We start from the raw sequence: 26,441 nt of genomic DNA, 5'->3' as shown, positions 1-26,441 counted from the left end.
GGCAAGCCTCTGATTGAACATTTGGCTTCAAAGCTCCATTCTGAATTTATGAGACCTTTCCTGCTTTTTGTGTTTTGTTTTGCATTTTTTGCCCTAGGGTACCCCAAACCTGGGTCTTGGACCATATGGGTCAAAAGGCGTCTTGTGTGATTTTTCTATTTGTGGGTTTGGGTTTGTTCTTGGGCAGTGTCTGCTTGATCCATTTTTTATATTGCCACTCTCACCATCATTTGAACCATAGTCCTAGAGCAAAGTGTGTAAGGGCACAGAAAACCAAAACTAAGGCTGATAAAGCAGGCAGCATTGAGCAGCTCATGTGAGTGGAATGAAGCCATGAAGGGCTTTTGCTGAGGTGTGAAGTAGCCTCAGTCTTTCCTTTAACATTTTGAAGGAAACAATGCCCAAACCAAAATAATATGAATTTCTAAGCTCGCTCATTCCTTTTCTAACTTATATCAACTCTATATGTCTATTACATGGAAAGAGAAAGATGAATTAATTTTTTCCAAAGGTCATAATTCATATGCCACCCTTCAAATATATTTCTCTTTCAGTGTTTTGGCTCTGAAATATTAGCCATTTCTTGGGATTGTGTGCTTTCAGGGAGATTTTTGCATGATGTGCGGTAAAGCTAGATTCGTAGTTTCTTCACCGTTTTTGAAACCTTATCTTTTGTTTCCATAAGGCTCTGGCCCACAGTAAAACTTTTTCTTTTCACCTTTTCTTTGGTCTGTTGCCAGGTGGTAACTAGAATTTAGACTGTGATAAAGGGAAGCATCGGGATGTATGTAATGTGGCAGAATGTGAAACAAGTGTTCTTGCGTGAACTTTAAGGTTCAAATAAGAACTCAGTTGACTTGGAGGCCAGGCCAGACTTCTTTCGCACAAGGGAGGCATCTTTCTGCATGGATTGATTCTAATAACCCGTGGCCAGAGTTCCTCTCGTGGCTCAGGGGTTTAAGAACCTGACTAGTATCTGTGAGGATGCGGATTCTATCCCTGGCCTCACTCAGTGGGTTAAGGATCTGGCGTTGCTGTGAGCTGTGGTGTAGATCAGTTACAGCTCCAATTCAACCTCTAGCCCAGAAACTTCCATATGCTGCAGGTCGGCCCTAAAAAGAAAAAGAAAGAAAGAAAAGAAAACCCATGGCTATGCTTGTTTAGAAATCGACAAAAGATTTTTAATATTTCTTATATGAGTTTCAACTCATTTATAAGTCACCAGAGTATTAGAGACCACAGGATTCTGGTATGAATTGAAAGGAATCACATGACTTTCCTATCATTTTAGGGGGTGAGTATTAAAAATAGTAGAAATAGGTGAGATTCAGGGTTCATTGTCCATTTTTAATAATATGTATTGAAAAGAGGAATGCAATGTGCCTGACCTGTGACAATGGTTTATCTTTATTTTATCCTTTACTTTTTTGGCCATGCCTGTCGCAGGAGGAAGTTCTCAGGCCAGGGATCAAACCTGCACCACTGTAGCAATCTGAGCCACAGCAGTGACAACGCCAGATCCACAGAGTAAAAATAAGGCAGAGCTGCAAATCCCCAATGTCACCCTCATTTAATATCATATCACAGAATAGGGAAATAGGTAAAGTATTATACCTCACTGAATCATTATAAGGTTGGTGGGCAAAGAGTGAGTTCCTCTTGCAAAAATTTTAATGTTTGGAGTGTATTCTTGGTCGAGCTTCAGAACTTAGCTTCTGGTGCTCAGAGTTTGCAAGTTGGCCACATGGAAAATGCACCTAAAATAAAATCTTGCACAAAGATGAAAGGAGCAATGTCCCTCAGATATATTCTCCAGAGGCGTGTGTTACAACAAGAGGAGCTGAGCTCGAAGGACTGTTGCCCTGTGCTTTGTCATGAACTTTTCGTGGACAGAAAATGTCAGGTAAAGGAAACCTAGTGTGAGAAATAATCAACAGAGCTGTTTCCCAGAGCATTTTATTATATTTTAATATCAGACCTTGGGGGTTCTCCAACCCATGAGTACAAGGCAGGTTACAGGATGTGAAAATTGAGAATTTCAAAGAATTAAGATTCTGGATTTAAAAAAAGCCTGGGAAACTCTACCCAGTTTTCTGTGATAACCTATAGGGGAAAAGAATCTGGAAAAGAATGGATACGTGTATATGTATAGCTGAATCACTTTGTTGTACAGCAGAAATGATCACAATGTTGTAAATCAACTGTACTTCAATAAAACTTTTTTAAAATGGAGGGGAAAAGTCTGGAAAAATATGAACAGAAGAATTTGCAAACATCTCATTGAATCTGTAGGAGAAAATCTTTAAAAATATATGAATCAAGGAATGACCAATGAAATTCAATTGTACTGTGTCATGGTTGCTAATTTATTACGTTCAAAATTCAGTGTATTGTTTACTGACTGTACTTTTTATTGCTCCATTTTTGGGACTGGATATATATTTATAGAGACCTGTATAAATTCAATCCCAACCTCAGTCTCCCAATCCTTCTTTTACAGTCGTGTCTTAAATTCATCAACTATAAATTATCCTTCTAGAAAGTTCTGGGGGAACTGTAAACTCCTCCAGGGACCACTGTACTTTCACTACCATCATTCATTCTTGTTTCAGAGTGACGTGTCCAGGGGATTTGTCTTCAGTTTAATCAATCTTTTTCCTCAGCAAAATGTTGATTTTAGGGCAAAGTTGTTTCTGTTGTGATAAGACTTTGTTTGAACATTTCTGTCACTGCAGTTCTAGTAGGTCCTGGCTGTTCAGCAGTGGACCCAGTGGCTGAGTGCTGCTTGCACCAAGAGCTGGGATGTCAGAAGCAGGCATGGGTTAGACACCCTGCCAGACACACGCTCTCTATGACACACTCTCTCCATCTTTCTTTTCCCCCCTCTAATGTTTGTGACTGATGAATTCATCAAGCACTTGAATGTTCCCCACTTTGTTCTTTCAGCAGACCCTTTGTTTATTTGAGAGTTTATTTTGGCAAATGAATAATCAGCTCTCTGACCAGGCTCAAGGACGATCAAGGGGAATAATTGACCTCAACTTTAGATGATCCACATTTTTAATGTTAGTATTTGTGACTTAGCAGAATGACCGGTCACAACTGGCTTTATTTCTTCCCAGTCTGTGAGCATCCATCCCAAGCTCTAAAGTGCACTCCGAAAATAAGTTTTAAAAGCCTTCATTACTGTCAAAACTCTATGTGATTTTTAAAAATCTTCAGATAAGGAGGTGTGGCCAGAGATCCTCATGGCCCTTTGTTCTAAGGGTGGAACCCATTGATCTTGGTAGTATTGCTTTCCCATCTTTAGAACTTTAATTAGCACAAATCCATTGCTTGTGTTATTATTAAACACGACTAACCAGACGGAGTCATGTGCTTATGCTTATTGTTTTCTAGAAAATTTAGCTGTTTACAGGGAGAGTAAAAGTAGTGGGATCAAGCAATGGCACACGCCTTTAGAGCAACAGTCTTCAATTCTCACTACCTCCAAGATTTATATTTATACAGGATTAATATTTACTGGCTTGGATTTTTTAGTTTGGGACAGGGTCAGTAAACTATGGTGCGATGAACAAGCATTCTGTTCTGGGACACGAACAGCCCTGCAGTGGACATCAGACATGCCTTCCAGCCCTGGCTTCACCACCAGCTAGACACGAGGCCATGGACCACTCATTTAATTTCCACGGTCTCAGCATTCTCATCGGAATGAATAGGTCAGACGAGATCAGTGGTTCTCGAACCTGAATGTATAATAGAGTCAACTAGAGGGCTTGTTAAATTTAAATCACTGGAGCAATGAGATCCTGCTGTATAGCACAGGGAACTCTATCCAACCACTTGTGATGGAACACGATGGAGGATAATGTGAAAAAAAGAATGTGTATGTATGTGTATAACTGAGTCACTTTGCTGTACAGCAGAAATTGGCAGGACATCGTAAATCAACTACAATAGAAAAAATAACAACCTTTTAAAAAAGAAAAAAATTAAATAAAAATAAAAAAATAAATTTAAATCGCTGGACTTCACCTCCAGATCCAGCAGGGCTGGGATGTGGGCAGTACTCTGAGAAGTTGCCTTTTTAACATGGTCCCAGGTAATGCTGATGCTACGGGTCCAAGAACCGCATTTTGACAATGACTGGATCAGTGACTTCTCTGACCCACTCCCAGCGTTAACTTTGGGTAACTGCTTCATGCCCAGTGGCTGTAATAGCTTATTTGGGTAATAGCATATTTGTAATATGCATTAGCTTTGTTAGGTGCAGGTGGGAAAGTGTTAACAGTTGACTTTAATGAGAACAAAAATTTGGATCTATTCAGTAGCCTTGAACAAGTGGTGAAAGAGTCTAAGAAGTTGGTGTACAGGAGTTTAGCAGCAGGGAGACCCCAGTGGTGGTGGCTGGAGGGAGCTGGCCTTCCCTTGGGGTGGTGAGTTCCGTTTAAACAATGTGACATATTTCAACCAGTTTGGATATCGAAAAAAAGAATAATTTGATTTCACAAGACAGTCAGTGGCCCACTACTCTGAATTTTTACCATTGGTGTAACTTTTACTATCAATGAGAAAATCATGCTGTCCTACAAATAAAATTAAATTAAACAAGCCCCCCTGGTTGTATCTGCATCACCACCATCCTTCAGCGACCGTGAAATAAATACACGTGCACAAATGCACACAATGTTAACTAAAAATAGTCTTAGCTTTTTTGTTGTTGTTGTCTAGACTTTAATTAGTTGTATTAGTGATTCTGGAAAGCATTAAATCCTTGGCTTTTTCAAACCTTACCCACAAGATTATCACGTTGTTTTCAAGTACATCTTAGTTCCCGCCACTAAGAAAATCCTTGCTCACTCCAAGGGCCAAAGTATGTGACTTTTAGATGCAGACTAGGAAATGACAGGGGAACTGATTAATGCAATTTATAGCTGTAATTTCTGTGTTGGGAAAATTAAGGGGAATGGCTGGAATTTGTTTCTGAATGTTTAGGAAATCCCATCTGCCCCCGTTGCTCAAGATTTCTGAATCGCCGAAACATTTTTCCAAAACTCCATCATGTTCCTCAGATTTTCATACCAGACTATTGGCTGAAAACAAGTTTGTAAATATAAATTCTGTACATCTTAGGGAAGACTCAGCGTAGGAGAAATTTAATTTTGTCATTTAGTGCATAAAAGTGGTCCAGTGTAAACTGGCAAAGAAAAAATGTGATTGAGAAATAACAATAGAACTCATCCAATAACATCTCTAATTGGAGAATAGCATGGAGGCTTTGAAAATATGAGTGATCAGGCAGACATTCAAGATGGATTTCCAAAGGCTGGCTGGCTGTACTGGGTGTGTGTGTACGTGTGTGATTTTTTTTTCTCTCTTTCTCTCTCTCCCTTACAAATAAAAATTACATCGTCTGCCTATCAGATGGGAAGGCAGTTTCTGCACACCAGCAAGCTTAAAGCTTTTAGCAAATAGCTATGCCTTGCCTGGGTAACCAGGCTTCGGAAGCCTCAGTTTGGTGATTTAAGACAATTTTTTAAAGGTCATTCAGGAAAAATATGCTTGGCCCCTTGCCTTCCTTCTTCCATCAAGGTGAATGCTTTCCATGGTATCTGGGAATAACCGTATAATAGTCTTTGGCCAATACACATTCTTAGCCAATAAGAACTCGCCAGACATATGTTATCAACCAATGTATAAAACGTGATGACTAGTTCACAGGTTGTTTTGAAGACAACTACTGGAGTAAACTGAGAAAGTCTGGCACAGAAGAAATCTGTTGCATTCCAGCGCCTGGGCCAGAAAATATTTGTTGCATCTGTTGAATCAACTGCATTCTGATTTTCCACAGTGGTGGAGGGGGCTGGGGTGAGAGAGAAAGAAGAGGTGAACAGTCAGCTTCCAGACTCCGCTGCTAGCAGCTTGCATTCAGAGCATCTCGATAATGATAATTTGGCTTAGAATAAGTAAATTGGTATTTCCAGGTATACTGAGAATTTTCACAGTTCCAGAATTAGTCGTGAAGCAGTTCCGATCTAGTCACTGATGTAGATGTTTCTGAAATCTTAAAGAGTTTTCCCAGGACCTGGCTCAGATTTTTTTCCCCACTAAGTCTGGATGGCGTTTTCAAATATCTCATTCAAATGTATTTCACTATTTCACTTGAAAAATGTAAGCTTCATACATACCATTTCACAGTTTCTTACATCAAGAAGCAAGAAAAGAGCAATCCTTTCCAAAACAAACAAACAAAAAAAACTGCATGTATTTTATTTTCTGTATTTCTTTTTCTCTTCATGTAACATTAAATGCTTTATTTAGTTTTATGATAGTATACCTATGCATTTTCTTTTTTTTTTTTTTTTTGCTTTTTAGGGACGCACCTGTGATGTACTGAAGTTCCAAGGCTAGGGGTTGAATCAGAACTACCACTGCTGGCCTGTGCCCATAGCCACAGCAATGCAGGATCGGAGCCACATCTGTGACCTATACCACAGTTCATGGTAATGCCAGATCCCTGAGCGAGGGCAGGGATTGAACCCACATCCTCATGGATACTAGTCAGGTTCGTAACCCACTGAGCCACAATGGGAACTCCCGCATTTTCAATCTTACTTCTTCCCCTCCTTGTAAGCATTTATGTGTTAGTTGAAAGCAAATTACCCTTTCTCTTTTCTTTATTTTCACAGTCTACTGCTTTCCACTTGGAAATATTTGATTTAATCAATAACAATGCTTCTAGATGGCAAAAATTTCCATAGCAAAGAGTTAAAAATAATGAAAAGGGCATCTTGGTATTACTTCTCATACTCATTGAACCAAATAACTCTCAGCCCACCATTCCCCCAAGAAAAAGACAGATGTGTGTTGGGGTGTTGAATCCTAATAGCTTTGTCTTGCTCTGGCTTATGCCAGAGACCTGCAGTGTAAATCACAAGAAAAGTCTTGAAGTCACTAAGTGCTGAGACAAATGGACCATTCTTAGGGTATGAACATTGGATGCAGAGAGCGTAAAGCCACATGACCGTAGTTTTACTAGCTGTGGGCTGTTCTTAACTAGGAAAAACAAGGGCTTTGAAGCCTCCCCCCTCCCCCCCGTGCCCTGGCAATACAAGGGCGTTGTGTGAAGTGGGTCACTTTTAATGACTTGTCAATGGCCACTTGTAAAATGTATAATTGAAGTCCTTAAGAGATCAGTTTCCGGTCTACTTTTCTCCTCATTCTTAAATGTTTTAATGAACTCAGTGTATTCTTGGGCGTTATCTAATATAAGGTTATTTTGATGGACCACTAATAAGAAAGGGAACATTTTAAAAAAGTAATTAAAAACGTTCTGCCTATCTAATTTTTAAATTATCTATGAAGAATTGTGGTCAATAGTTTGAGCAGAAGCATAAATATGAATGTTTTGAAATATCTTTTACTGGGGGACAATGTACCTTTATGTGACAGTAGTGTCTACAGAGAATATCTTAAATGGTATTTCTGTGAACCTCAGACAGTAAATCAGCATGTGGATTTAGAAATCCGGGATAAATGAACAATAGCTGCTTTGTTATTTCAAATCCTGAGTTTTATTCCTGCTTCAGAATCCTTTCCTAGAAAAGTGTGTGCCATTTTCTTTAAAGGCAAGTTTTGTGGTTAAGAAAATTATCTAAGAGATGGTGAAATAACGAAAAACCAGAGAAGCCTTTGCCTTGGTTCAAGGAGGCCATTAGGAGGAAATTGACTAAAGCTGTGCGGCTCTGAGACCTGGGCGCTTACATTCCTTTACATTTTTTGCAGAATGTTTCAAATTCTTGCTAACCTCCTAGGAGGCTCTCGGACTTCAGACACTAATCCCAAGTAGAGTCGCAGAGTCCAGAAGACATCAATTCACTGTGACAAACAGAAAGCTGAATTACGTTCCTGCCAAACCTTATGTAGATTTATTTTCTCAACAACAACAGCGACCAACCTTCCTGACTAGGTGCTTTGTGTTCTTGGACTAGAAATAGATGTAACAAAGGGATCAAGATTTTCTCTGCATTCCAGTTCTGTCACCCAGTAGCTGCATGGTGATGGTGAGACACTGAACTTTGTTCTCACTAGTAAACTAAGAATGAGGAGAATTTCCACTGGAGCTCTTTCAAGGATGTAAGTAGGTTACATGCTTTGTGTATTTAAGGTGCCCTACAAATCTCAAAGGGGTGATACTTCATTCAGCCAACAAGAATCAGTCTCAATCAACCCCTTTATATTACATTTTTAATTTTTACTCACAGCTAGCTGATTGCTGTTTTCAAGTTAATAGATAAGTCAAAATGGTTTCCTTTTTTTCCCCTTTTTCTCCTGTTACTCTATATTTAGCTTTGTTGACACCTATTTCATGGTCAAATTATGATAATGATGGGAGAATTAGCAAAACAGAATTAGGGAATCTAAGAGCCAAGTAAAGCTGGCAGAGTGAAACATAGTGATAAGCCAGGCGGGCGGGGGTGGGGGGGAGTCCCATTCCTGCAGAGATCAAGCAACCCTCCCTTTTACCATCAAAATATTTTGAAAATCACCTTATGCATTACTCCAAAATCAAATAAATGCAAAATGCTTAAAATATATTAAAGACTCAGGGGGAAAAGATTAAAAATACTATAAGAAAATATAGTTAAATATTTATATAATTTTAAGGAGGGAAAGGATTTTATAAACATGACACCAAGATCAGAATTTAAAAAAGCAACTCTAATATACATAGTTTCATATCTATATATAATATAGATTTATAACATTAGGAAGCCTTGGCATAAAAAATAACCAAATGAAAATAAAGGTAAACAAGAATATGGGAAAAAAGTATTTGTAACAAAAAATAGTGGCAATATCTTAGTTTATAAGATACTCTTAGAAAACCGAAGAAAGCAAATCCTTTAATGGGAAAGGATGAAAAAAACTGTTCACCCAAAGAAAAGGGGAACACAATGATCCAAAGACCTACTTTAAAATGTTCATTATCTTCACTGGTTGTTTAACAAATGCATTTAAACAGTAATGAAATATTCTCAAATTGGGAGTTCCCGTCGTGGCTCAGTGGTTAACGAACCCAACTATTATCCATGAGGATGCAGGTTTGATCCCTGGCTTCACTCAGTGGGTTAAGGAAATGGCCTTGCCATGAGCTGTGGTGTAGGTTGCAGACATAGCTCGGATCTGGCGTTGCTGTGGCTGTGGTGTAGGCTAGCAGCTGTGGCTCAGATTGGACCCCTAGCCTGGGAACCTCCATATGCCATGGGTGTGGCCCTAAAAAAAAGACAAAAGAAAAAGATATTCTCAAATTGCCATTGATTAAAAAAAAAAAAAAAGAAAAGAAAAAAGGAAGAAACGGTACAGTTCCAATGCTGGTGACTACAGGAGAAACAGACCATCTCACCGTTTTGCTGTGGGCCAGGAGGGTTGACAGCGACTGTCTTCAAGAGCAGGCATTTGAACAGCAAAAAAGCCAATCAATCAATGGAAAAATGGGCAAAAGACCTGAATAGACTTTCTCCAAAGAAGATATACAGATGGCCAGCAAGCACATGAAAAAATGCTCACCATCGCTGATTATAAGAGAAATGCAAATCAAAACTACCATGAGATATCACCTCACACCAGTCAGAATGGCCATCGTTAATCTGTCCACAAATAACAAGAGCTGGAGGGGGTGTGGAGAAAAGGGAACCCTCCTGCACTGTTGGTGGGAATGTAAACTGGTACAGCTACTATGGAGAACAGTTTGGAGATACCTTAGAAATCTATACATAGAACTTCCATATGACCCCACAATCCCACTCTTGGGCATCTATCCGGACAAAACTCTACTTAAAAGAGACACATGCACCCGCATGTTCATTGCAGCACTATTCACAATAGCCAGGACGTGGAAACAACCCAAATGTCCATCGACAGATGATTGGATTCGGAAGAGGTGGTATATATACACAATGGAATACTACTCAGCCATAAAAAAGAATGACATCATGCCATTTGCAGCAACATGGATGGAGCTAGAGAATCTCATACTGAGTGAAATGAGCCAGAAAGACAAAGACAAATACCATATGATATCACTTATAACTGGAATCTAATATCCAGCACAAATGAACATCTCCTCAGAAAAGAAAATCATGGACTTGGAGAAGAGACTTGTGGCTGCCTGATGGGAGGGGGAGGGAGTGGGAGGGATTGGGAGCTTGGGTTTATCAGACACAACTTAGAATAGATTTACCAGGAGATCCTGCTGAATAGCATTGAGAAGTATGTCCAGACACTCATGTTGCAACAGAACAAAGGGTGGGGGAAAAAAAATGTAATTGTAATGTATACATGTAAGGATAACTTGATCCTCTTGCTGTACAGTGGGGGGAAAAAAAAAAAAGAGCAGGCATTTGGCCTTTCGTGTTCAAACCTTCCCCAAGTCACACCCTTTGGTTCAGCAAGTCTAAGTCAGGGAAAATATTACATGGAAATAATCCATTATATATGCAGTTACTTGTCTATAGGAGTGGCCGGCTGAGAATGATTTTGTCCCCCAGGGGATATTTGGCAGTGTCTGCAGAAAGGTTTGGTTGTCACAACTTGGGGGAGGGGATGTGACTGCTCCAGTGGCTAGAGGCACATCTGTAATGCACAGGACAGATCCCCTTCCCTGAAACTAAGACTTATCCAACCCAAAGTGGTCATAGGATTGAGGCTGAAAAATCGTGGTGCATGTGAATGTTTGCTAAAGTGAAAAATATCTGAAAACAAAGGTGTTTGGTGTAACAGACCATTCCACAACAATAAAATGTTACAGAAATATATCCATTGATATAGAAAGATTTCACAACACATTATGTTTTTTTATTATTACTCAAATGAATTTATCACATCTGTAGTTGTATAATGATCATAACAATCCAATTTTCACAAGATTTCCATCCCACAGCCCAAGCACATCGCCCCCCAAACTGTCTCCTCTGAAGACCATAAGTTTTTCAATGTCTGTGAGTCAGCATCTGTTCTGTATAGAAGTTCAGTCTGTCCTTTTTTCAGATTCCATATGTCAGTGAAAGCATTTGATGTTGGTGTCTCATTGTATGGCTGACTTCACTTAGCATGATAATTTCTAGGTCCATCCATGTTGCTAAAAATGCCGGTATTTCATTCCTTTTAATGGCTGAGTAATATTCCATTATGTATATGTACCACATCTTCTTGATCCACTCCTCTGTCGATGGACATTTAGGTTGTTTCCATGTCTTGGCTATTGTAAATAGTGCTGCAATGAACATTGGAGTACATGTGTCTTTGCGAGTCATGGTTTTCTCTGGATAGATGCCCAGGAGTGGGATTGCTGGATCCAATGGGAGTTCTATGTTTAGTTTTCTGAGGAATCTCCATACAGTTCCACAGTGGTTGCACCAATTTACAATCCCACCAACAGTGTACTAGGGTTACGTTTTAAATCTAGTCCCTCAGCAGCAGGATTCCGTCTGTAATTAAAAACATAGACGATTAAATTTAATTAAATAAACCCGTAGCAAAATGTTTACAGAAGTTGTTTCCATGTATTAGGGTGTCATCATAGGTGTTCCTTTTATCTTTATATCCTGATTAACTTGAATTGCTTTTATATTAAGTAAAAAATTAATGGAGTTCCCACTGTGATTGGCGGTATCACTGCAGTGCCAGGAGGCAGGTTCAATCCCTGGCCCAGCACAGTGGGTTAAAGGATGAAGTGTTGCTGCAGCTATGGCACAGATCACAGCTGTGGTATAGGTCGAAACTGCCGCTTGGATCTGACCCCTGGCCCAGGAACTCCATAATCCATGGGGTGCCCCCCCCCAGCAAAAGGAATTAATTAATTCTGAAAAATAAATTTTAAAAGAAAATCACTTGATGGATTTTTACATGAGTTATAATTTTAGTATCTATTGATAGAGAAGACACCCATGATAAATAGTCACTTTTATTAAACTTTTAAAATACAGTTATTATCAGAATAGACACTCCATGCATTGAAATATGCTAAGGTAAGTATTAGCCAATAGGTTATTATCTTTTATTAGATATGTTAAAATAGTTTTGGCCCCCACATAAGTTTGAGGTAGACTTTATGAATCGTCGATCATCCTGTAAGGTGTTTACAAAGGTGATTTCATTTTATACACTAATAGTTACTTTCTTAGGCCTCTCCTACTTAAGAAATTGAAGTAAGGTTTTGTCTGAGTGCTAATGCTATTATTATTCTCCTATGTTAGTGTAATTCTTTTAATGGCAGGCCACATTTTTAAAGCCTGTTAAAGATGAAAACATAAAGTGTAAATAGTACGGAATCCACAAATCAGATCAAATTCAGTCTTGTCAAATGATTTCATGAGGGAGCTCCTATCGTGGCTCAGCGGAAACAATCTGACTAGTATCCATGCAAACATAGGTTTGATCTCTGGGCTTGCTCAGTGGATTAAGGATCCGGCATTGCTGTGATCGGTGGTGTAGGTTGCAGATGAGGGTTGGATCTGGCGTTGCTGTGCCTGTGGTGTAGGCCAGTGGCTACAGCTCTGATTTGACCCCTGGCCTGGGAACCTCCTCATGCCGCAGGTATGGCCCTAAAAAGACAAAAAAAAAATTATTTCATGATAACTTTCTTGACCATTCTTTATTTTAACTGAACCAAAGAGTTGAAAGGAGACTGTGCTAATGAAGTTAACTTTCATCTTTCTTAGATGTCATTTCTCCCAGCCTTTCCATTGGCTATCTCTGAAGTAACTTAGTACATGATGTTGACAAGCTTCTAAATTCAAAGGAACATTTTTACTTGTACTTAAAAAAAAATTAAGTATGCTTTGATATTTTGCTTGGTGAAATCAATATCTATATTTGGGCTGGGGTGCACTCAGTGGTATATGTTCTGGAAATGTAAATGGTTTGTTATGACTCCAGTCATCTGTTGAGGGTTTCTAATCCTATTCTCTGAAAGGAACTGATGACACTGTTGTCAGTAGATATTAATTCATATAGTCTCTCATTCTCCCATTCATTAAATATTTGTTTAGCCACTGGTGCATACCAGGGCATTAGGAATATGAGAGGGAACGAAACAGACAATATGCCTGCTCTCATGGGGATTAAGTTCTGTTGGAGACTGGTGTCTGGTCATGAGGAGTTCATGTCTAGCTGGGGAGGAGGCAGCTAGGAAACAAAGTATTTCAGTACAGTGTGGCAACTCCTGTCCCTGAGGTTTGTTCAAAGTGCTGTCAGAGCCCAGCAACAAGAGACCTAACCCAGCCCCAGAGAGGCACAGCTGAGTGAAGATGGCCTGGTGGATGTGGTTACCTAGATGGAAAAGTAGGCATTTCCCATGGGGAAAATTATAGCCACCATGTGCTAAGGCCAGAGCTTGGCAGTGGTGCACTCTGCCCAGAATTTCTCCTGGAAATCAAATGTGAGCATTTTGCTAAATGATGTCAGTCACAAGCCAGTGACTACCTTAGACCTGTGCATTGCAGAGAGAGACCGGCAGGAATATTGGTCACAGTCATTTGTGGTTGGTTTTTGTTTGTTTGCTTGCTTGCTTGCTTTTTAGGAATGCACTTGCAGCATATGGAAGTTCCTAGACTAGGGGTCTAATTGGAGCTGCAGCTGCCAGCGCACACCACAGCCATAGCAACACAAGATCTGAGCCGAGTCTGCAACCTACACCACAGCTCACGGCAACACCCACTGAGTGAGGCCAGCAGTCAAACCCACATCCTCATGGATACTAGTCAGGTTTGTAACCCACTGAGCTGCAATCGTTACTCCCAATCATTTGTTTTTTTAAATATAAAGGGAAAAAATAATAATAAGGTCCAGAGAGTCACAAAGCAGATGTAGGGTCGAGCTGGGAGGCACCTTCAGTCTCCTACTGGGACAGGGGTCAACTGCTCTGCTTATTGCCTGGACAGTTTTGTACCAAGTAACCCACACTAACAAGTACCACAGCCAATCATCTTCTGGGATTATTCATATCATAGATAAATGGTTAACTGTGGTCTTCCCTTATATGAGGTATGAAAGATGTTTCACTTTACATACATTGATTATGTAATATTCATTTTTAGGCACACCTTTATTGCATTTGACACAAAGTCTATCTGAAGGGTCTGCATTTGGGGCAGAAAACTAAGTTGAGATGAAAGAGTCCTAGATGGAAGTATTCAGGATCCACCATGCTTTAGCTAGACATCTGCTGAGGTTTTTCCACAGGCTCATCATTACTTAATAAGTACTGTTTTTTGTTTGTTTGTTTGTTTGCTTGCTTTTTAGGGCCATACCTTTGGCATATGGAAGTTCCCAGGCCAGAGGTAGAATCAGAGCTGCAGCTGCCAGCCACAGCCACAGTAACACCAGATCTGAGCCACATCTGAGTCCTATGCCACAGCTCACAGCTCATCCTTAACCCACTGAGAGAGGCCAGGGATTGAACCTGCATCCTCCTAGAAACTAGTCAGATTTTTAATCCACTGAGCCACAACAGAACTCCTCATCATCACCTAATAAACTGGGATTTATAGTGATTAAGCTCTTTGACTTCTTGTCTGGCTTTCAAATAATAAGTTAGGAGATGTGAAAACTAAGGAACCAGGCACTTTGGACCGGGAGCTTAGTATTTTTCAGAGCAAAGATGCCATCCCCATATCTGGGATTGAGCCAGGAAGTTGGGAAGCAAGACGCTATTCAGGAGTTCACTGCAACAATTACTGCCCCAATTGGAATCGAATGGTGGAAAGAATGGGATGGCAAAAAGTGCTAGTAACAAGGATACACTTATTCTTAAGTCATAGATTATCTGGATCAGTGAACAAAAACTCAACTCCCACACAGCAAAGCGTCAAATGAGAAATGTTGTAGCAACCTGAAATAGGTTAGAAATTGCCTGAGAATGAAGCAGAAAAAATAACCAGTCATTTGCATTTCAAAGCGACCATGGACACTTACAAGAAACTTACATGAATGGGAAAATGAAGAGGTAGGAAATGTGAAAAATCATTCATCTTTCTTCTGGACAGCCGTCTCCCTGTCCTGGCTGTTTTGTCCATTGTCTTGGTCAGGGACAGCATGTGTGCCCGCGAACAGAAGGAGTATTTAAGGTCTAGAATTACATTGATGTTGGAAGCAATCTGTTTTTTCCATTTCCTTTCCATTGCTTCAGCTTTGCTTTCTGAGTCATCTACAGCATTAATTTTTAAAGTAGGTGATTTCCTTTTCCCTCTCTTCAAAAATAATTGTTTATGACTGTCTTGGTGCCAAAAATAGCACAGTTCAATTTCAGGTAGGAGAATGCCATAAATAGGGACTCCACTCTCCCAAAGGCACATCTTTGCTCTTCTGGGTCTGCCGAGAGATCTGCATTAAGTCCTATGTCTGCTCTTCCTGGTTCTTCGCACCCTTGAGCTTGGTGAAGTTTGTAAACGAAAGATTTCATTTGTTTCAGTCCACTGAACTGAAGTTGTGCCACTGTTTGCTGTCTTCCTAGAAGTCATTTAAAAGAAAATTGTAGTTGGAAATTATCTTCACTTCTGAAGTTGTGCCACTGTTTGCTGTCTTCCTAGAAGTCATTTAAAAGAAAATTGTAGTTGGAAATTATCTTAATATACGTTTGAATCACTTTTAAAAATAAAACTTCTCCAATTTCCTTTAACAAATATGGTCTCCCAATATTAATATGTCATTGTGTTATCAATTGCCACCTAACAAATTATCCCCAAACGTAGCAGATTCGTGCAATGCACATTTATTATCTCACGGTTTTCTGTGGGTAAAGAACTCAGGCGCAGCTTAATTAGGTTTTAAGCTTTGAGGTCTTAAGGTATCTGCTGGGGCTGTGGTCCTTTCTAGGATTGGCCAGGAAAGAATCTGCTTCTGAACCCATGTCATCCTTGGTAGGAGTCAGTTTCTGACAGGTTGTTGGACTGGGGGTCTCAGTTCCTTTCTGCCATTTGGTCAGACGTGGTCTTCAGTTCATTGCCTGGGGAGCCTCTGCTGTGTGGCAGCTTGCTTCCTCAAAGCCAGCAAGAGGAAGAGTCTGCTTTTGAGAAGGAAGTAACAGTCTTTCATAACCTAACCACTGAAGTGACATCACCTCACCTTTGCCAGATTCTATTGGCTAGAAGCTTACTTTGGGGCAGGGTGTGGGGGTGCATCCACAACAGCACGAAGAACAGGAAATAGGGACCCTCAAGATCCATCTTATAATGCTACGTATCGTAGCCACCTTCCTAATGAGCAGTTCTAGTCTGTGTATTTAATTTACTAAGAGTAAATTCAAGGTTCTGGATTCATATCCTGGCTGGGCTACTCACTGTTACTAATCCTGTGACTTTGGGTGAGTTATTAAATGTCTCTGAGTCTCCTTTTTTTTTTTTTTTTTTTTTGCTTTTTAGAGCTGCCCCTGAAACATATGGAAGTTCCTGGGCTAGGGGTCAAATCGGAGCTATAGTTGCTGGCCACAGCCACAGCAACGCAGGATGTGAGCCAAGTCTTTGATCTACACCACAGCTCACCGCAACGCCAGATCCTTAACCCACTGAGTGAGGCCAGGGATCGAACCGCATCCTCAGGTATCCTAGTTGGGATCATCAACCACTGAGTCATGAAAGGAACTCCCCCTTTTTTCTCTTTTATTGAAGTATAGTTGATTTACAATATTGTGTTAATTTCTACTGTACAACAAATGGATTCAGTTATACACACACACACACACACACACACACACACACACACACACACACACGCTCTTTTTTATATTCTTTTCCATTATAGTTTATCACAGAATGTTGAATATAGTTCCCTCTCAGTGGAACTTGGCTGTTTATCCATTCTACATATAATGGTTTGCATCTGCTAACCCCAAACTCTTAATCCATCCCTCCTCCATCCTCCTTCCCCCTTGGCAACCACAAGTGTGTTCTCTGTGTCTGTGAGTATGTTTCTGTTTTCCATGTGTAAGTAATATCATATGGTATTTGTCTTTCTCTGTTTGACTTATGATAATCCCTGGGTCCACCCATATTGCTGCAAATGGTATCATTTCATTCTTGTTTATGGCTAAGTAGTATTCTACTGTATATATTCTACTACATCTTCTTTATCCATTCTTATGTGGTTTCCGTGTCTCGGCTATTGTGAATAGTGCTTCAGTGAACATAGGGGTGCATGTATCTTTCTGAATTATACTTTTGTCTGGATATATGCCCAGAAGTGGGATTGGTGGATATGTGCCCCTCAAGCATAACTTTCTTCATCTGCAAATATAAACCTGTAAAATGTGAATTAAAGGAGTGCTTCTTTCCTAGAGTTGTGTTGAAGGTTCCTTGAAATGCTTTTTGTAAAACAATTAGCGTGCTGTTCACAGAATGAAGTGCTGTCAATGTCTGAGATTTTCAGAATGCTGAAAGCGTCTGTAAAAATGTTTCAAAATGTTTTAACTCAACATTTTGGTTGAAGCATGTCTAAAATGCCATGATACAGAGTTTCCAGACAGTTTAGACAAAACAGAATTTTGAGTCTTGATAATTTATAATCCTCATGTAAAATCTAGTTAATGTTTTGTGCTATTATATAGTGATGTCTTGGGCGGCTTTTGAGATGTTTGAAGCTGTTTGCCTTCCTAAATGGGCCCCAACAGTTCTCATATTGAGGACTTATATCTGATTTTAATTTGATTTTTTTCTCTTGCTTTAATATTTCTATCATGGACATTTCATTGTTTTCACCATGCTGAATGTAGCAGCCCTTGTCTCTTCCATTTATTTACTTTTCATCTGCTATGGGCTTAAAATGGGGGAGGTGATGGCTACCATTCTCTTGGAATCCCAGGTGTGAATTCCAGCCTCCCACTTGCCACCTGTGGGTTATACTTAACCAAGTACTTAACTACAAGTACTCAACACCTCTTTGCCTTGGGATGTGTTGTCTATAAAACATGAATTAGCTGTTTTATTAATAGTAAATTAGATTATTCCTATACGATGATGCTTAGTATATGGCAAACATGATCAAGTTAGCTCTAATTATTTAGTAATTTACATCAACAAATGTGTTATGATTTTTTGAGATATAAGAACAAACAGGTTATAAATTGGGGCATCTCTTTGAAACAAAATACATTAGCCCCTGCAAAAACCTTGGTGGGTTCTAATCATTAAAGTTTTGTTGTGGGATTCCATCTAGTGACTTTAGTATTTAGTCTTATAGGAATTCCTTGGATGAAAGGAAAACTGCAGTGATCATCTCATATTACTATGTAGGTTACATGGAGTGATTTTCTTTCCCAAGCATTACTGCAAGTTTTCCATCGGTCTCTATTCTAAGGACAGTATTAGAAGTCACTTTTGAGTTGAAAAGAAAACACGTGGTGTTCCGTTTAATCCTCATTAGTAACGATTTTAAACCAAAGTCTCGGGATCAATATTTGTTGCAAGGTGTTCAGTAGACCAGGAAAGTGACGTCATTTTTCACATTGCACAGATCAGAAATGCAGCAATGTGATGAGGGCTGAGGACGTTCAATCCCTATGATCACAGAGTCTATCATTGTTCTGCATACTGATAGACTAAATGAAAATCAAAGTAGAGAGAGGTGTGTTCTGTCATTGTTTTCTCTTCTCTGAGATGGAGTGGCCCCTTTTGGCTGAGGTAAGCATGGTGTAAGTAAACACTATAAGCAGACATAGAGTGTAGAAGTAAGAAAAGAAAAAGAAAGAGGCAGCACAGAAGCCTACAGGGGCTCTAGATTGTGCCTGTGGTGAGAAGAGATGGAAGCAGGGACCTCAGGCTCCCAGCAGGTAGAGTTAGAATATGAGAATGAACCTTCAATGCCTACCAACTGGATTCAAATCCCAGCTATGTCCTTTATCAATGTGTGGGCTTGGGCAAGTTATTTATTTACTGCTTCTATGTTTCAGTTTCCTCTGTGAGCTAGGAATAACTACCACATTCACCCCACGGATTTTTGTGAGCCTCGAATAATAAACTCAGTTTTTTAATCATAGCAGGATGCTAGGCATAATATGTGCTCTGTATGCTTTGTTGCCTTATAAGACAATTCTGCTGTAAGATATGAAATAATGAAAAATAAGAAGGACACAAAAAAGGAAATGGAGAAACAAGAGAAATAAGTAACAGAATTAAAAGACTATTGTGAAATACAAACTATTTGAATGCATTTAAAACGTGGAGATTCACAGCAACGTGGCACAAATAACTGATTTAATTTTGTGGGTCATACCTAGGCCCTTGTCTTCCAAGTCTTTCATTCACAGTATTTTATACTGTTTTTTTCTGCTGGTTGATCTCTCTCCTCATTCAGCATCACACATTTTTCATTTCACTGAAATTTCTTCCTTCATTGAGAAAGGTATCAGTTTCCAAACAGTAGGAGGTGTGTTTGTAACTGAGCTTTGTGTTGCATTGTTCAAGCCTCTCCACTGCTGTTTGCAGCACATGGTCCTTGATAGGTGTTGCAAAGTTCTGTAGAAAAAGTGGGTTCAATGCTGCACCCTCCGGGGTCTCAGCCTCTTCTTCTTCCAGTGTGGTGTGTTTCGAAATAAGAAACCATTCGGAACAAATCGTCATCTGTCAGGTCGATAAAGCCATCATCTGTAATATCTCTAACTGGAAGAAATGAGCACACATTTCAACCAGTTCAGCCTGAGCTGTCAATCAGTTATTTTATCTTTCACAGCAGAATTGCCTGACAGCCAATTAGTTATGCAGTGAAAATGTTTGCAGCAAAAAATGCTGGCTGCAAATGTGTTTATGGAAGAAGAAGCTTATGTTGAAATTCCAAGCAGGGTCTTAGGCACCTCTACATTGAATTATAATGGTCTTTTGCTATGTCTGTCTCCCTCACGGCTCACTGAGATGCTTGAGGACTAGCACTGTGCCTCGGATCCTTGGACAGGAGTCTGGTGATGCAGGCAGTCTGTAAACATTTATAGACATTTACAGTTTAATTAAGCCCTGCAGAACTGGCTAAGTGCTGCTGCCTTTGCCTTCTTGTCATCACCACAGAGTGGAAGGGTAAATGTAAGTGAAGATTCAGGAACCTAATATTCAAAAGTCTATTTCCCATTATTATGTACAACTCCATGATTGTTTTGAAATAAAACTGGAGTTCCCCCTAAGTGGGTTAAGAGCCCAGCATAGTGTCCATGAGGACGTGGGTCCGATCCTTGGCCTTGCTCAGTGGCTGAAGGATCCAGGATTCCTGCAAGCTGCAGCATAGCTCACTGATGTGGCTTGGATGTGACTGGGGCATAGGCCTGCACTGCAGCTCCAATTTGACCCCTAGCCTGGGAACTTCATATGCCATAGGTGTGGCACTAAAAAAGCAAGCAAACAAAAAAACTCTTCCTATTTTAAAAAACTCTTTTAAAAATATATTTGCTCTTCCCAAATAGAAAAAAGGATTAATAACTTTCCTACCAACTTATTCTGTCTCATATTTGACTTTTATTTTTTCTCACCTTCATCAAACAGAGTAGATGGTAGGGAAGAAGTTTGAAGTCTTGGAATAGTTAGACACTAATGAAGAAACTCAGTCCACTGTAAGCACACCACTGCATTCTTCCAGGATGGATGGGATAACCTGAAATGAGGACCGTTTTCCTCTGAGCAGCCTTGCTTTTCCCTCTCACGCCAATGAAAAACAATTCCCTTTTAAAAATAAATAGTTTTCATTAGAAAGAATGTCTTAAAATACTATGGAATGATTTAACACTGTCTTACTCTAGGGGTAACATCCATAGCATATCACAGGAGCAAAAATAAGATTGGGAGGTTTGTGTCTGCCTCTGGAAATCACAGCCTTTCCAGTGTGTGGAAGGCTGAAGCTCTATAGAACTGTTTTTCTAAACCCCAGAACCACAAAGGATATTGAGCATTTGTTTCTCTACAACTTGGTTATCATTGTATAGAGCTATTCCAGGGATAGGGAAAAACTGGGACATTAAAACCAGTATGCACATAAATAAAGAAACATTTGAAGAAGTTTCATTACAGTACAAAAAAATGTAAGTAATTTTCTGGAGACAGGTTTTCATTTCTTACTGCTCACCATTGTAACTAATTTACTCGTATTTTCAATGTTATTCTGTTTGTTATATGGAAAATGATAAGGCTCCAAATGATGCATCACAAAAGATAAATATTTGATTACACAAGTACCTGCCACTAGAAAAGCGTGTACATAGGTTATATTTAAATAAACTATACGCTTCTTCATAAAATGACATTTTTTTAACCTAAGAAAGGAAAAATGCGTGTGCCTATAGCGGGAAATGTTGTCAAATTCTTAAGCTTTTACTACCTTTGGTCATGTTTGCCTCAAGAACAATTGTCCCCTTGTGACCTCTTCAGCTTCATAGTAACAATATTCAAATTCCCATTGCTTTGGTTAAGAAGTACATGGTCTAACCAGTATCCAAGTGAGAAATCCATTTTTTTAATGTCTTTCCACTTGTGTAGAGGGAAATGAATACCTTTAAGTTATGTTACCCTTTTTTCATGTGCTTTGATACCCTACTATTCCAAAGGTAGTGTCAACTCTAAAATCAAGTACCCATCCTTTGCTTAAAGAGTAACATTGTCATAGATTTGCTCATTCTTAACTCCCAGAATAGAAATATAGTGTAGAACACCAGTGAAAAGTAAGGACTACCTACATTTTAGAATTCTGAATGATAGGGAAGCATCCTTTTGAGATTATGCAGCATTGTGATACTACAGGCATTGTGCTATGCTCACAGCATGTTGAGTTTCTCTATTAGTGCTGAGCCAGGCAAGGCTTGACTCCATGCTGCATCGCTGTACATGGTGGCTGAAGTGGTGCATAAGACATCAACTGGAGGATGCTGATGTGGACGAAACATAGAGATGTAAACATACGTCAAGGCCCAGAAATGATTCATTTGACTTCCATCCCCATGCAGTCAAGGCTCAATTCATCAAAAGACCAAACAGTGAAAGAGTCAACATGCATCGCTTAGGGAAATGCTCCTAGGTATTGATCCAAAATATTGGCATAATGTTTAAGTCCAATTGCCAAGATCATAAATCATTCTAATTCCATGACCAGGCAGGCAGCAGGGCATACAGGCAAAGAGGCTGTGTGGGGAGCCCTGGCTGCGCTCTGCTGCCTTGCCACATGGCCTCTGGCACAGGACTCCCCCTGTTGCCAGCTGCTTCCTCACAGGGGAATGTGTGAAAACTGCAACTTCCTGGGACTGCCCAGATTCTGTGTTGAAATTCTCTAATAAATAATACTGCGCCTATTTAGCTAATTATCACTATTCCAGCATATATCTTTAATGTATCCATCTGGAACCTTCAGAGTCAACCCACTATGGACATGATGAATGTTTATGTCATGGGCAAGAAACTGCTCCAGAGGAGAAATTTAGCATTACCCAGACAAGATGTTGAAATCCCTCATTAACCCATACTGTACTCATCTGTAGCATGATCATCTATACTTTCTGTTGGGAAATGTGCATGTATTCTTGATGTAAAAAAATATTAAAACAACTCAACAATGGCAAATCAGCCTTTTAAGCCTTCAGGGGCCATGTGGGAATGTAACTTTTAAATTCAATGTGGTGCATTCAAAAGACTGCAAAACAAATGGCTCTGTTGTTGTCACTGTATCAAAATAGTAAACATTTCTAGTTTTTAAATAGTAAACATACCCAGACTGGAGGAGGCTAAGGAGACATGACAGATAAAAGCGGTGGGATCTTGCCAGGGCATGTGATGAAACTGAAATAAAGGCTTTCAGGTTGGTTAATAACACGGTATCAGTGCTATTTTCCTGGTTTTGATCATCATACTATGGTCATTTAATATCTTGACCTTTGGGGAAGTGGAGAGAAGGATGATGTATGAGACCCTCTTGTTCTATTTTTACAACTTTTTTTTGGTAAATCCAAAGTTACCTTAAACTAAACTAAAGAGCTAAGAGTATTCCATGAATCAGATTTGACTGACCTCTTTATCTTCAATTTAGAGAGTTTTGTTTTTGTTTGTTTGTTCGTTTTTTCCTATAGCAGTGATCTCTGGCTGTAGTTTAATAATCCCTCTGGAATCACAGACAATTGAACCTGAGTTGATTTATTCACTTTATTGGTGGAGGAAGGATGAACAAAGCACTATTTAATGATCAGTTGCTAGGTGCTAGGTTGTCACCACCTCTGTTAGTTGCCTCCCAGTATTCCCTCACCTATTCTTTCTTACTGCCTAAACCCTGATTTTATTCAGGGCCATGTGCACCTAGCCTTGGTGATAGCTTCTCTTCATCTCTGGTTTCCCTGTCTCCTTTGCAGCTGGAGTGGCCGCATGAAGCCATTCTGGCCAGTAAGATAAAATGAGCGGAGGCAGGAAACACTTCTAGGAAAACCTTGCTTTCCTGATCAAAGGAACAAACACATCTGATTCCTCCCTTCGTCCCTATTTTTACCTACCTTTGAGTACAACTGTGATGTACAGCATTCTGGCAGCTACCTTGTGACCAAGAGACAAAGCCCAAGAAAACTACAAAGATGCCAGCACCGAAGTTGTAAACCAACCAGCAGCTACCCACCTCTAGACTTTTTAATTTCTCAAAAATAAACTTTTATTAAAGTCAGTATTTTTTTTATTTGAAGCTGAAAATATGTCAAATTTATCCATAAGTTTTATGTGAACTCTATTTCATTTCATCCCTACAAACATCCCTTTGGTATAGACGTTATTATCATCCTGCCCATTACACACATTAGGAAACTGACGCTCATGGAAGTCATTGGAATCTAAGTGTGCCTGGCTCTAAGCCTCATTCCTTTTCTGCTACACCACATGGCCTCTACATGGTTATTTGTACAAGCTGTGTGGCAGTGAAAATTCTGGATTGTGAAACTTGCCCAGAGATACTCAAGTCGTGGGAGCTGTATAAGGACAAGACTTCAGATTTCCTCAAAGCCTGGTTTTCTGTATGTCTCAGCAAATGTAAGTGAGGCTTACAAAGGAATTTCCACATCTCAGATAGTTCTATCATCCCACACTCCTATGGGACAGTTAGAACTAGCTTTCTTCCATGTAATTTATAGTTAAGTGTTCTCTGCAACAAAAGCTACGTGACCAGTCCATAGTCAGGTGGAAGGTCACCAGTGGACCTGGGCGGGGGGTAGGGGGTAGAATTGGCTTCTTTGCTAGTTTGATCTAATGCATACCATTTGCTTTCACCTTTTGATAGCTGTGAGCTTTTCCCTAAACAGTACACCTTGTTGACACTTTCACTTCTCATTGTGCTGAGAAATATAGTCTTGCCTCCCTTGAAATGGAAGTCAAATGACTCAAAACAGTGGAGTAATATTTTTAGTTGGACTTCAGTTTACTTTTATAACTAGAAAATTAGAAGTTCCCATTGTGACTCAGTGAGTTAAGAACCTGATATTGTCTCTGTGAGGCTGCAGGTTCAATCTCTGGCCTCCCTCCATGGGTTAAGGATCCAGTGTTGCTGCAAGCTGTAGTGTAAGTCGCAGATGTGGCTCCGATCCTGTGTTGCTATGGCTGTGGTGTCGGCCTCAGCTTCAGCTCCCATTCAGTCCCTAGCCTGGGAATGTCTATATGCTGCAGGTGCAGCCTTAAAGAAAATAAGAAAAGAAAGGAAAAAGAAAGGAGAAGGAAAGAAAAAAAAGAAAAGAAAAGAAAAAAGGGGGGAGAAAATTGATGCCCAGCACATCTCCCTGTGGAATGTTATTTTATTAGATGCATAATCACTGAGTCTGTGCTACACTGAGCATATACATAGGAAATCTGAGAGGTGATCAGCAGTACCCTGTGGTGTATATTGAAGTTTGGGAGGAGGACAAATATCAAGATGCTATAAATGGAAGGAGCTCTGACTGGGAATTAGGAAATCTGACTTATAAACCTGCTCTGCTTCTAAAAGGCTGATTGCTGTAACAATGTAAGTCGGTAATGAGGACAGATCTGGGGTACTATTATTCAAAATACTTGCTGTCCCTCCCAAACAGACCCTCCTTGGTTACAAAACCACAGTTATTTGGACTAATAGAACATGGTCCAAGGATGAACTAAATTAAAAAAAGAAACTATCCATAAATGAACTAAAAGTCTCATGAATTCATAAATTATGCATGAAAATTATAGGAGTGATATTTGCACACATATTCCTTATGCCTCTTTTTTCTGGCAGCTTCCACTTCCTCTTCTGTTCCACTTAATGGTACAAGGTAGCTAAACCCAAAGAACGCCTTAGGTACACTGGTTTACAGATAGTAGCATCCTTCATGTTTCCAGAAGCTGAGCTGAAAAATACTTGGTATACCAGTGAGAAAGGGGGCTGGTGGCTTATAAGGCTTGTGAATTACTGTTAGTGAAAATTCCATTCCCTTGGCAAGGGAACAAACAAAAACTTATCTTTCCAGGGAAAGACAAAAAAACTAAATAAAGACAATTAGTTCAATTAAAAAGCTTTATGTACTCCCATCACTGAAAGGCATGATTGAAAAAGCATGGCTTTTCAGTCAGATATTTTACAATTAGACCCCCTGGCTCAGCTGCTCACTCTATGTCAACTTGGATCAGTTACTGAGGCCTCAAAGTCTATTAAAATGAGAATAATAATAGCCTCTTCATGGTGTGATTACATGAATTTCAAAAATAGGGGCAGAGATTACAGCATTGGACCTAGCCAAACTCAATAAATGATTGGAATTAGTGGAAGAAGGAGCTTATTCCCATCAATCATCTGTTCCTTACTCCCCTCCCACCCCATGTACCCTTCATTATTCCCCTTCTTATTTCCACATTGATTGTTTCTATCTCTAGTTTGACATACAGTCTTTTAGCACCTCTTCAATTTCTGAAGACCTCAGCAGGAGCTATGAGAATCCTGTGACCCGTTTTGTTTTGTTTTGTTTTTGTTTTTTTTCAAGGTCCAAAATGCCTGACATTTAAACAGGAAAGAAAGGCCAGATTAATGGAAAATGTTCCTTTATTTTCATTGTACTTACTTGGTTCCACCCAACTTTATTGAATTGGGCTGCAATTTAAATATTTTACTTTAAGCACATTCTCCCCAAAATTTGGAGAATTTCTAAATAATGAAAGAAATTACCACTGGTCTAGAGGACAGTCTACTGAGTTCCATACTGACTGCCATTGTTTATTGTACAGCAGAGTGGGGGCATAAAATGAAGTATGTGATTTAAATGGCTCTGTATAATCTATTCTACTTGGAGTAAGGGGATGAGTAAAGGATATTTTTTGGATGTTTCATTCAGTTTAGGGAAAGGGACGGAGAGGAAAGCAATGATATGTAAGTCCTTCCTCTCATAAATACTCCCAAGTTGCTTGCTTCCCTTTGTTTTTCTTTACACGTGGCTTCTTGTTGATATTGTA

General features: G+C 39.6%; 1 protein-coding gene across 1 annotated transcript in view; it reads left to right on the top strand.

Annotated features, from left to right (window-relative positions):
• FBXL7 (F-box and leucine rich repeat protein 7) overlaps nt 1–26,441 on the top strand; it is a 409,417-nt gene that overhangs the window by 242,038 nt on the left and 140,938 nt on the right. The gene's annotated exons all lie outside the window — the stretch shown is intronic.

The sequence above is a fragment of the Phacochoerus africanus genome, chromosome 1 (assembly GCF_016906955.1).
Source record: "Phacochoerus africanus isolate WHEZ1 chromosome 1, ROS_Pafr_v1, whole genome shotgun sequence".
In the NCBI taxonomy this organism is placed as follows: domain Eukaryota; kingdom Metazoa; phylum Chordata; class Mammalia; order Artiodactyla; family Suidae; genus Phacochoerus; species Phacochoerus africanus.
The sequence above is the reverse complement of the archived record's forward strand: the minus strand, read 5'-3'. Positions and strand labels throughout refer to the sequence as shown.